An 11,972-nucleotide genomic window follows, 5' to 3' on the forward strand; every position below is an offset into this window, starting at 1 on the left:
ATATGGTTTTATTTATATAATGTTCCCAAACAGACAAAACCAAAACCATATTGTGTAAGGATACATTTCACATATACGGGCAATAAAACTATGAAGGAAAGAGAGATGCACACCTGCTGGGTGGGTACACCGGGGTTCACTTTATAACCACTTTTCAAGCTCCATGTATATCCTGAATACTTTTCTATGTATTCTATTCCACAATAAAAATGATTTAAATCATGTGATAAATAAAAATAAAAAGTAATCTTTGCTCAACTATAGGTGCTATTACAGCGTATGGACACAAGAGGGGGCACTAACCAATGAGCAGCGGAGAAGCGAGGTTTCCTAGCAACGGAGAAAAACATTGAGGAAGAAACTGCCCGCGAGTGGTTAACTGATGGATTCTGGCTCCTGAACCTGCCAGGTCAGCCAGGGTCCGCCTCTAGCACCTGGAGCATCTCTGACCTTCCATGGGGAGTGGCGCTCTTCTCCCAAGCGCAAGACCGGGTCTGCAGAACCCGGGAAGCCGCGCCCTTGCACCGCTGAGCTTTCTTCTCCCTCCAACAATGATGACACCCTCGCTCTTTTCCATGACTCCAAACACGTCGTGGTTTTTCCCTCCCAAAACGGAGAAAATTAAGGAATGGAGAGAAGGGACTTTGCCTCCGGCCTTGTGAGACCTCAGATAGAGAAAGAAAGAGGAGAGAAAGAGCTTTCAAGATTTGGGATGTGGTGGAAGTTTTCAGGATTGTTGACAAAACAGAAGGTTTTGTACTAAATAGGTAAATATTAGGTAAAGTTGAGCCTGAGTGAGGTAATAATAATGAATACATGAAGAATACACTATTAAAAGGAGCTTTCTCATATTTTCTCTCCTTTGATTGCCCGATCACTCTGGTATCACTGCCTTTTACAGATGAAGAAAGGGCAGCTCAGAGAATTTCCATCTTTAACAAGTTCCCAGGTGATGCTGATGCTGCTGGCCCCCAGGCCACACTTGGAGAACCACTGCCTTAGTGTATAGCCTTATAAAGCCTAAGTGTCACACATAGAAATTCCTCACCAAAAAAATGACATTTATTTTTCCAGGAGCAACTTTTTTTTTTTTTTTTTAGCTAAATCTTTGGTGCGTTCTTACTTATCAATTATCTGAATAACCAAGATTATCGTAATTATTATTCTCTTACTTATTAAAATTATTGGGATTAAGTTTCCAGTTCCATTGGCCAGGCGTGGTGGCTCACGCCTGTAATTCTAGCACTCTGGGAGGCCGAGGCGGGTGGATCATTTGAGCTCAGGAGTTCGAGACCAGGCTGAGCAAGAGCGAGACCCCATCTCTACTAAAAATAGAAAGAAATTACATGGACAACTAATAATATATAGAGAAAAAAAAAAGAAATTCAAGTTTCCAGTTCCAGAAATGGAATTGTTTAGGTCAAAAGATATACGTGTTTTTCAAGCTTTTTATTTTTAAAACATTATTTATTATTTTACTTTGTTTTGTTTGTTTATTATTTTTTAGAGACAGGGTCTTGCTATGTTGCCCAGGTTATCCTCAAACTCCTGGGCTCATGTGATTCCCCCCACCTCAGCCTCCTGAGTAGCTGGGACTACAGGTGTATGCCACTTTGCCTGCTCAAACTTTTAATATATACTATCAAATTGCCAGCGTAGAATCTAATGTTTGCCATATACCATGTGTGTCAACTTATTTAATCTTCAAAATATATTCATTCAGTCATTCAGCATATATTCACTGAATGCTACTTTGTGCCAGGTATTTTGGGGACTCAGAGATGAGCAAGACACAGTAACCCTATGAGGTAGAGCCTATTATTATTCCCATTTTATGGATGAGGAAACTGAGACCCATGAGATGACTTGCCTAACAATAGAAAGATGCCAGGCACAGTGGTGCACACCAGTAGTCCCAGCTACTTGAGATGTTGAGGCAGGAGGATCTCTTGAGCCCAGGAGTTCAAGACTAGTCTGGGCAACATAGGAAGACTCCACCACTAAAAAAATTTTTTGAAAATTTAAAAATTAAAAACAAAACCACACAGAGGGTAACTGTTCCTTGGGCTGCTTCATAATTTGCATGAGGTAAATCTCTTCTGGCTCTCAGCAGCCTCAAGTTGCATTGTTCCATATGGAAGGGAATGTTTTAATTTTGGGTGGCAACTCTTTTTCCTCTGTTCTTTTTTTTTTTTTTTCCCCCATTACAGTCCTGGAAAAATCAAATGAGGAAATATCCTGGCATATAGCTTAGGAAATATAGCTTGTCCAAAAGCTGCCAGGAATAAAAGCTAACAACACTTTCTCCACTGTGTTTCATTCCCCACCTCAAAAACTTAGACAGAATTGGCTCCTTTTGATCCCAAAATTAGATTGGTTAGTAAAATTTCTAAGAAAAAGCATGGTAGATATGTGTGGACAAGTAGCAATTTAGTCAGATCTTGTTTTTCAGTTTCCTGAACCAACTATAACTCTAATTACAATTATTGGCTCAATAGCTTAGTGGTTAAGTGCAAAATATTGTGAGTTAAACAGATTTGACAAAGCAGAAAGTTTTACAATAAATATTGTTATAACTCTCTAAGCTTCAGTTTGCTCATCTGTAAAATGTGGAGCAAGAATACTTCCTTCCAAGCCAGGTATGGTGGCATGTGCTTATAGTCCCAGCCACTCTGGAGGCCAAGACAGGAGGATCCCTTGAGCCCAAGAGTTTTAGTCCAGCCTGGACAATGTAGAGAGATCCTATCTTTAAAAAAATAAAATTAGGTTGTGCTTGCTTCAGCAGCAATATGCTAAAAAATTAGAACAATACAGAGAAGATTAGCATGGCCTCTGTTTTTTATTTTAAAAAAACAAAAAAAAAAATTAGGACTGGGCATCGTAGCTCGTGTCTGTAATTTCAGCTACTTGGGAGGGTGAGGCGGGAGGATTGCTTGATCCCAGGAGTTCAAGTCCAGCCTGGATAGCAAGCGAGACCCCATCTCCACAAAAAGGAAAAGAAAAGTAGTAGCCCCACCTGCAGCTGCTGTGCTTGAGGCAGTATCTCCCTGCACCAGGTTAACATAGCTTCGAGTCCGTGGTATCCAGCCATTGATCTGGCTTATAAATCCTTTTCCATCCCTACAAGAAAAAGGACCAGAAACAGTTCACTTTTTCCCCCCACCTCCTCAACAGCTCACTTTTATGTGGGGCAGAAGACAGTATGCACTTATTGTTTACTTCCAGGTTATGTTCCATCCCGCCCTTTGGCATAACATAGTCTAAAGGGACTGAACCATCTGGCCATTCTGCAGAACATCACGCTGGTCCACTCTCCCAGGGAAATAGTGTTACCATGCTGGATGAGCAAGGCCTGGCTCTGGAGGAGTAGGAGATAAACCCTGCAAGAACTCAAGGGACTCCAGAGGACGGCCGATTGAGTTCAGGGGCTGACCACAGCAGTGAAGTTTTCAGTGGTCTGGGGCATGCTGAGACATCTTCTCCAAAGTAATGGACAAGTATTTATAAGATATCAAGAAACTACTAAAGACCAAAAAAAAAAATAAAGTACAGAAAAAGATACAGGTGATTATATCTTATTCTTTCTTAAGAAGGAAGCACAGGCATTAGCTCTGTGCTTCACATTCTGGAGTTAGCATATTTTATACTTGGGAATATTGCTCCAGCCCATTTACTCAGTGATATGGAAGGCTGCCAACTTTGAGTGGGTCCCAGGGCAGAAAAGAGTTGCAGCAGATCCAGGCCGTTGTGCGAGCAGCTCTGCCTCTTGGCCCATATGACCTGGAAGACCCCACGGTGTCAGAGGTCTCTGGGGTGGGAAGAGATGCCACGTGTTTATGGCGAGCCCCAGTGAGAGAATCACCACCCAGATCCCTACAGTTCTGTAGCAAGGCCATTCAGTCTGCAGCAGAGAACTATTGCCATTTGAAAAACTCCTCCTGGGGTGGGCCTCATAGAGATGGAGTACCTGACCGTGAGGCATTAAGTGGCCCTTCAGCCAGAACTGCCCACCACAGACTGGTATCTGTCATACCTACCAAGCAATAAGGCCAGGTAGGCTCAACAGCAATCCATAGTAAGGTAGGACATCTGGGATCAGGCACAAGCAGGGCCAGAGAACATAGCTGCACAAGACCCCATGTCACCCCCAAATGTTGCAGCAGTGTGCCTCCATCAGCTCACACCTGCGGCTGCTTCTGGGCTCCTTTTGACCAGCTGGCAAGGAAGAAAAAGGCCAAGCTTGATCCACAGACGGGTCTGCTTGGCATGTGGGCACCTGCTGACAACGGAGAACAGCTGCACCACAGCCTCGCTCAGAAGTAACTTTTAGGCTGGGCGCGGTGGCTCAGGCCTGTAATCCTAGTACCCTGGGAGGCCGAGGCAGGGGGATTATTTGAAGTCAGGAGTTCGAGACCAGTCTGAGCAAGAGAAAGACCCCATCTCTACTAAAAATAGAAAAAATTAGCCAGGCGTGGTGGCACACGCCTGTAGTCCCAGCTACTCGGGAGGCTGAGGGAGGGGGATCGCTTGAGCCCAGGCGTTTGAGGTTGCTGTGAGCTAGGCTGACGCCACAGCACTCTAGCCCGGGCAACAGAGTGAAACTCTGCGCCCCCCCCAAAAGAAGTAACCTTTAAGACAATAATGAGGACAATAATCTTCCTAATGGCCATGCACCTGCTCATCCACTTTGTGGACAACGGAAACGGCCGGAGGTAAGAATAAAGACATCTGGACAGTGGAAAAACAGGAAGGATAAATACAGGAAGATCAGGGACAAGGAGGTCTGGGAAAGAGGGATGTGTATCGACTGTGGGAATGGGCACAAAGTGTGGAAACCTTTGCATCACATGCTGATGTCCACGGAGAGCATCCATCACAGAAGAGGAACCACACAGCCAAACACACAGAGTGACTCAGGCAGTTCCACAGTCCGCTTCTGTCACTGGCCACCCCAGTTTTGGCACAATGGGCTCACAAATGGAGACACTATTTGGCAAGCTTAGAGGTCCTGCATTCGCTAAGATGATCTAGCTACTGCTGCTGTTTTTGGTTTTTGTTTTTTTTACTATAATCCCATGCCAGATTTTTTAACTTCACACGTTTCTTTTTTTTTTTTTAATATGATATTTTACTTGTCTCAAACTCTTGGGCTCAAGAAATCTTTTTGGCTTCAGCCTCCCAATTAGCTGGGACTATACCACCATGCCCGGCTGCTGCTACCACTGTTGGATGTCCAGTCTTCCAGCGGCAAAGGTTAACAGAGAGCTCTCGACGTGGCAGCCATCCTTCGAGGAGCCCACCAGCCCCTTGGTGGCAAGGTAATTACATTGGACCTCTTTTACCTGGAAGGGGAAGCAGTTCATCTTGACTGGGATTGACATAACTTTTGGTGTGGGTTTACCTTTCTTGGCTACAGGGCCTCAGCCAATCTGAAGACTTCTTTTTTTTTTTTTTGAGACAGAGTCTCACTCTGTTGCCCAGGCTAGAGTGAGTGCCGTGGCATCAGCCTAGCTCACAGCAATCTCAAACTCCTGGGCTCAAGCAATTCTCCTGCCTCAGCCTCCCAGGTAGCTGGGACTACAGGCACGTGCCACCATGCCTGGTTAATTTGTTCTATTTTTAGTAGAGACGGGGATCTCACTTTTGCTCAGGCTGGTCTTGAACTCCTGACCTCAAGTGATCCTCCCGCCTCGGCCTCCCAGACAATCTGAAGACTTGCAAACTGTTCGACCACTGACATTTGGTCTCAGATAACTCCCATTAGACCAAGGGACAGCAGAAGCGGAGCAGCAATTTGGGCATAACTGTGGAACCCACTGGACTTACCCCACACCACACTGCCCAGAAGCTGCCGGCCTGAAAGACTTTGGAGGACGTTGGGGCTGTGACCTATATCCCAGCTTCAAGCGGGGCCCCAGGGGAAAAACTGGTTTGGGGTCTCTCCTAGCCCTGATCTAGAAATATCATCTCACTTCTCCCCACAGACTGCAAATAGCAGGCACTTTGGCTGTTCAATTCTTGCTGACTCTGTCCTTTCTCTCTTCGCAGGCGCAGCAAATTCTGCCTGCCTGGAAGCTGTGGTGCCACAGTGCTCCCCGAGTGTCGTTGCCCCAACGCTGCGTCCCACGGAAACCCCGGCCGCTCGGCCTGTCTTGGCCAACGCCTGGCGCGGTGCCCGCCCTGTGGGATCGAAGGCTCTGTCATTCCTTCCCCTTCCCGCCATCTGAGCAGATCCACTCCTGCTTTCTAGAGTGACAAGCAAGAAACCCTGATAGGAGGTAGACTCAGATTCAACTTCTGGTCTTCTCCCGGGTGCATTTTTATCTCATTTCAACCCCACAGTCCCTAGAAAATTCTAGTCCATCTCCGAAAGGTGTGATGAGCAAGATGCCGAGGCTCGTCAGTAACAGTCGCTGTCCTATTGTCCCCTAACTGGCTTTGCTTTCCCTAGAGGCTGCCGGGGAGGGGCCTGCCACACTCAGGGCACGTGGCCTAGGCACTGAGGCCCCTGGGCCACCGCGTTCTCACAGGGGCAAGGGGGATTGTGGGTGACAGAAGCAGTCGGGGACCTGAAAACCCTCCCTTCTCCCTGGCAACCACCCACCCGACCCACCCCACTGCTCTATGGCTGTTGTTGTGATTGAAGTTTGAATAGTAAAGAATTTTTATATTAAAAATGCTTAGTAATGCTCACTTTGGCAGCACATGTGCTAAAATTAGAACGATACAGAGAAGATTAGCATGGCCCCTAGTAAAATAAAATAAATACTTAGTAAGTCTAAAAATGAAAAAGCACCTTAGCTAGGGAAAAAAAGAGATGCAGCCGAGACAGGGGCTTGGAAACGACGCGCTGCAGGGACGGAGCACCAGCGTCCCGGACGCGGTTCAGCCGCACCACCGCCGGCAGATGCTGCGTGCGAGGAGAGCAGATGCGTCCGAGAGTCCAGGGCTGGCGGTGCATCGTACCCCCAGGGAGCCGCTGGGGAAATTTAGGTCCCTCATCCCCACAGCTCTAGGCTCTTTTAGGTCTCGACATCCTCATTAAACCAGCTGCTACCCAGTCACTTCAAGACCAAGTGACCAGGCGGGGCAAAGGCAATATATGTAACCTAAACATTTGTACCCCCATAGTATGCTGAAATAAAAAAAAGAAAAAAGATCAAGGGACCAAGGGACCAGCAGGCAAAAAAGGGAGTCACCTTCCTGGCAGGTTAATTGCCCAGGGTCACCAGGAGGAGGTGGGGCTGCTGCTAAAACAAGACAGGGCAGAGACATGTGCCACCCCCGTGCCATCCGTCGCAATGCCACCTCTTGGTTCTCCGACCCACTCTGATGTAGCAGCCATGACCTAAGATACGCGTGGTGGCCAGGGCCCCTCACAGGGCCAGTCACCAGGTTAGCCACCGAGACCAGCAGAGATGCTGGCTGAAGGTGCGGGGATCTAGAAGGGGTAGGAGGGGAGGGAGGAGAGGACTAGCAGTTATGGCCTGAAACCAGCTGTGGCCTGAGAGCTACAGTTCAGCCCAGTGACCCTCTTAAGCTGCTCCCAGATGGGGTGGCTTATTTTACAAAGCAGTGGGACGCACACGGTGCAGGACTATCGTGGACGCTGTGGTGTGTTGCTTGGATCTCCTTCCTCAGGACCAAGACACACGCTCGCCAGGTGTCAGGAGCCGTGCCCTCTACTGGAAAAAGTTACAACCCCTCTTTGGGGGCAGCACTCCGCAATGACCGACTGATATGGGAATACAAAGGCATGGTGCCCTTCTGTCAGCTCAGGGCTCCGGAGAGTCAATGCAGTTTCAGAGCTCCCGCAGCGGCCACCGTCTCCGTACGCTTCACTGCAGCCCATCGTCTCCCTGTGGGAAATGCCGTTTCCACGCCCCTCCTAGCTGTTCCCGAGAGCACTCCCCAGTAAGCCTCCTGCACGCCAGTGTCCTCCTCAGAGTTCGTTTCCCGGGGAACCTGGCCTAACACACCATACACATCCTCAACCACACGGGTTGGTTAATGTCAAAACTGTTCCCAAGATGTTGTTCCACCTACATTCCTACCAACAGTGCCTGAGAGTTCCATTTACTCAATATCCTTGCCAAATTCTAGTATTAGGTTTCTCATTTTTAGCCAGTCTGGTGAGTGTAAAATGGAACTTTCCACCCTATTGAAATGATTGATTTTTTAAAAAAAAGCAAAAAAAAAAAAGGAACCTGATTGTGCTTTTTTTGTTTGTTTGCTTGTTTGTTTGTTTTTTTCCTCTTTATTTTGACAGGGTCTGGCTCTCTCACCAAGGCTAGAGTACAGTGGGGTCATCATAACTTACTGAACCTCGAACTCCTGGCCTCAAGCAATCCTCCCATCTTAGCCTCCCAAACTGCTGGGATTACAGGTATGAGCTACCATGCCCCACATTGTGGTTTTATTGTTTTGGTTTTTTGTTTGTTTATTAGAGACGAGATCTCACTGTGGGGCCCAGGCTGGAGTGTAGTGACTATTCACAGGCGAGATCACAGCTCACTGCAGCCTCAAACTCCTGGGCTCAAGGGACCCTCCCACCTCAGCTTCCCAAGGAGCTGGAACTACAGGCACAGAGTGCCAGGCCATGATTTTGACTCATATTTCCCTGGCGACTACTGAGTTTGAGGACCCTTTCATGGGTTTACTGGCCATTTGGATTTCCTCTTGGGGAACAGCCCCTACTCCTTTGCCAGGTCCCATTTCGTGGTCCCATTCATTTCGTGCTGGCTAACAAGGGAGTGAGTGCTTAGGTGAGCCCAAGAAAACTGGAATGGCTTTCCTGAAGGCCACCAGCCTTGAAGAATCCTTCAGTACTCCTGTGACTTGATGTCTGAGCAGCCTAAGGTTTGGTTGGTCACTTCCTCCATCTCCCATGCTCTTTTCTCGGCCTCCAGGACCCTGCACAGTCCTCATTTTCCCCTTACCTCTCTGGCTGGCCCTTCTCTGTCTCCTGTGCGGGCTGGACTGTGCAATGCTGGGCTTCCTCAGAGCTCAGTCCTTGGCCCTCTTCTCATCTTACTCTGGACTTTCACCCTAGGCGAGCTCTCCCTCACCCCAGCTGCAGTTCCCACCCCTACATACTGATTGATGGTTTCAACATTCCTCTTCTTTGACACTTCCATGTGGATGTCCCAAAGCCTCTCAACCTCAAGTCATGCTTTTCCCTCCAAAACCTGGTTGTTGTCCAGCCATCCCTGTTAATGAAAGCTTGACACTTGTCCTCGAAGCCACATCAGAAGAATGAGAACAAGTGGTTTGAGGAGAAGGAAAGAGAAGTTAATTACCTTACTGGCAAAGGAGGAGGATGGAGACTCTTGTCTGAAATGCCATCGTCCTAATAACAAGCAGAAATACAAAGTTTTTAAAGGTGGTTTCTCAGCTTCAGGCAATTGCTGTTCAACTACGGTGATGATTCTGATCGTCCCATCTCCGATGAAGACAATCCGTGACCTCCAGCCAGGACCTCCCTCCACCAGGCTCAAAGAACACAAACCATTACCCTGCCTCTCCCAACCACTGGCCTGAGGCAGTGATGCAGGTTTTAGTTCTCAGAAAGGAGTGGAGGATGTTTTAAAGAGACATAAAATATTTTTGCTGAGTTTTCAAGCCATTCCCTCTGTTACATATTCTCCACTGTCAATATTTCCCTTCTATATCTTTGGGAGGAGGGGTTACTGCTCTATTACATTCCTGCTTCAGGAAAGATCTCACAATCCTTCCCATTCCAAATATCACAAACCCAGGAATCCCTCTCTCACCCTGTACCCAACTTCATGACCAACATTGGTTGTTTTCAGTTTATTCCTCCAGATCCACTCCCTACCCTTCTCCATCCCACTCTCTGCGTCAGGAATCTGATTATATGGACAGCTTCAGTGGGCTTCCTTGTTCTTTAATTTCTGATTGGGTTTGGCTAATGGCATTTTAGTTATTGATTGCTGCATAATAAACTATCCCACAACCTAGTGGCTTAAAAATACCACTATTATGTTATCCCTCATGACTCTGTAGATCGACTGGGGTCATCCTGGGTCAGTGCTGCTCTACATGATGTCAGCTGGGGCGGCAGTCGTCTGCAGACAACATCCAAGATGGCATTCTCACGTCTGACAGCTTGGTGGGTATGGCGGGATGGCTAGAAGTCTGGACTTGGCCAAACTGGAAAGGCTGAAACTCTCTTTTTCCAGGTAGTTTTGGGGTCTCTCACTCTCCCTTGCCATGTGGTCTTTTCAGCACGAGGTAACCAGGCTTTTTATGTGGCAGCTCAGGGCTGTCCAAATGGCAAGAGCTGGAACTTCTGGGCCCTCTTAATTCTTTGACCCAGAGCTGGCATGGCATCGCTTCTTCCGCCTTCTGTTGGTTAAAGTAGGTCACAGGACTGGCCCAGATACGACGTGGGAGGGGATATACAAAGGCATGAGCACTGAGAGGCATGAGTCATCGGGGCCATCTTTGGAGACTGGCCACCAGTCTACCGTCTGGTCCCCACAGTCCCTCTCACATGCAAAATGAGCCCTCCCACCTCCCATAACCCCCAGAGTCTCATCCCAGTTCAGCCTCAGGTCCAGACGTGAAGTCAAGTTACTCATCAACAAAATCTCTCCCAGTTGTGGATGAGGCACTTGGGTGCGGCTCCTCTTGAGCTAAAGACCTGTGAACTGAAGACACAAGTTATCTGCCTGCACATACCCGTCACACCACCATGGACCAGGAATGGGAACACACAGCACACACTCCCATTCAAACAGGGCAGACCTAGAGTGCTCACAGGTCCACAGCAATTCTGAATTCTGCTGGGTGCAATTCTCCCTGCTCCAGGGGTGGGAAATGTATGTTGATTAAAGCCTTGCTGGGAATGGTTCTATTTGGCTCTTGGCTCAGGCCTCTGAATCATCCTTCTTTCCCGTGAGAAATGGCCCACGTTTGCTTGCTTTCTGCACTTAGGGAATTGGGACCACAAAAGCTGCTTTTTGTTTTAAAATGCCTCTATTCCTTTCAGTCCAAGGTAGTACAATTAAAAATTTTGTGAGTTTCCTATGTATCAAATTATGATCTGCTCCATTAGACAAAAGCTACCTTTACATTTCTTTCTGAGACAGGCCCTTTTCTGCTTGGGGCCCTGTGTAGGCTGCGGATTCCTAGAGCCTTTTTGTCTAGCGGGGAAGATCTACTGGCAAACCCTTAAATCTTTCTGAGAGTTGACAAAAGGGTCTTATGGCTGCATCCTGGATCTGATCTTGACCCTGAGGCCACTTTTACTGGCAACACCCTGGACTTGATCTTTGGTACCAGGTTCTTCCCCTCCTCCCAGGTTTTTATTTTTATTTTTTGAGACAGATTCTCACTCTGTTGCCTGGGCTAGAGTGCCATGGCATCAGCCTAGCTCACAGCAATCTCAAACTCCTGGGCTCAAGCGATCCTCCTGCCTCAGCCCCCCAATTAGCTGGGACTATAGGCATGTACCACCATGCCCAGCTAATTTTTTTTATATATTTTTAGTTGTCCAGCTAATTTCTTTCTATTTTTTTAGTAGACACGGGGGTCTCGCTCTTGCTCAGGCTGGTCTCGAACTCCTGAGCTCAAACGATCCTCCTGCCTCGGCCTCCCAGAGTGCTAGGATTACAGGCATGAGCCACCGTGGCCAGCACCCCCTAGGTTTTTATTTCTTTAAGGATCTTTATTGGGCTGTAGAAGGTGGGAATGAGAAACAGTTTTATTTTCCAATCCAGCAAGTTTGGGGCTAGACACCTCCTTTGATTCTGCTTGAATATTGCAGAGTCCCTTCTCAGTTTATCTGTCTATCCATTTTAGCTTCTGATATGCAGCTAAAATGAGCCAGTTGGCTCTTTCAACATCTTGCCTTAACCAAACCAACAAGTTCATGAAGTATATTCTCTATTCCCACATTATCACGGGGAACAGTTAGTTGTACTAAATACATACATGGAGTCCCCCTT

At 47.4% G+C, this 11,972-nt stretch overlaps 1 non-coding gene and 1 pseudogene across 1 annotated transcript; both read left to right on the forward strand.

Moving 5' to 3' along the window:
• Positions 1 to 2,770: 2,770 nt before the first annotated feature.
• LOC123639029 lies at positions 2,771 to 2,867 on the forward strand (annotated as a pseudogene).
• A 3,819-nt stretch (positions 2,868 to 6,686) lies between these two features.
• Positions 6,687 to 6,788, forward strand: LOC123639027. The gene has a single exon (XR_006735597.1). It is a non-coding gene; the product is annotated as a U6 spliceosomal RNA (small nuclear RNA).
• The last annotated feature ends 5,184 nt before the right edge of the window (positions 6,789 to 11,972 follow it).

This window comes from Lemur catta, chromosome 5 (assembly GCF_020740605.2).
Source record: "Lemur catta isolate mLemCat1 chromosome 5, mLemCat1.pri, whole genome shotgun sequence".
NCBI classification, from domain to species: Eukaryota; Metazoa; Chordata; class Mammalia; order Primates; family Lemuridae; genus Lemur; species Lemur catta.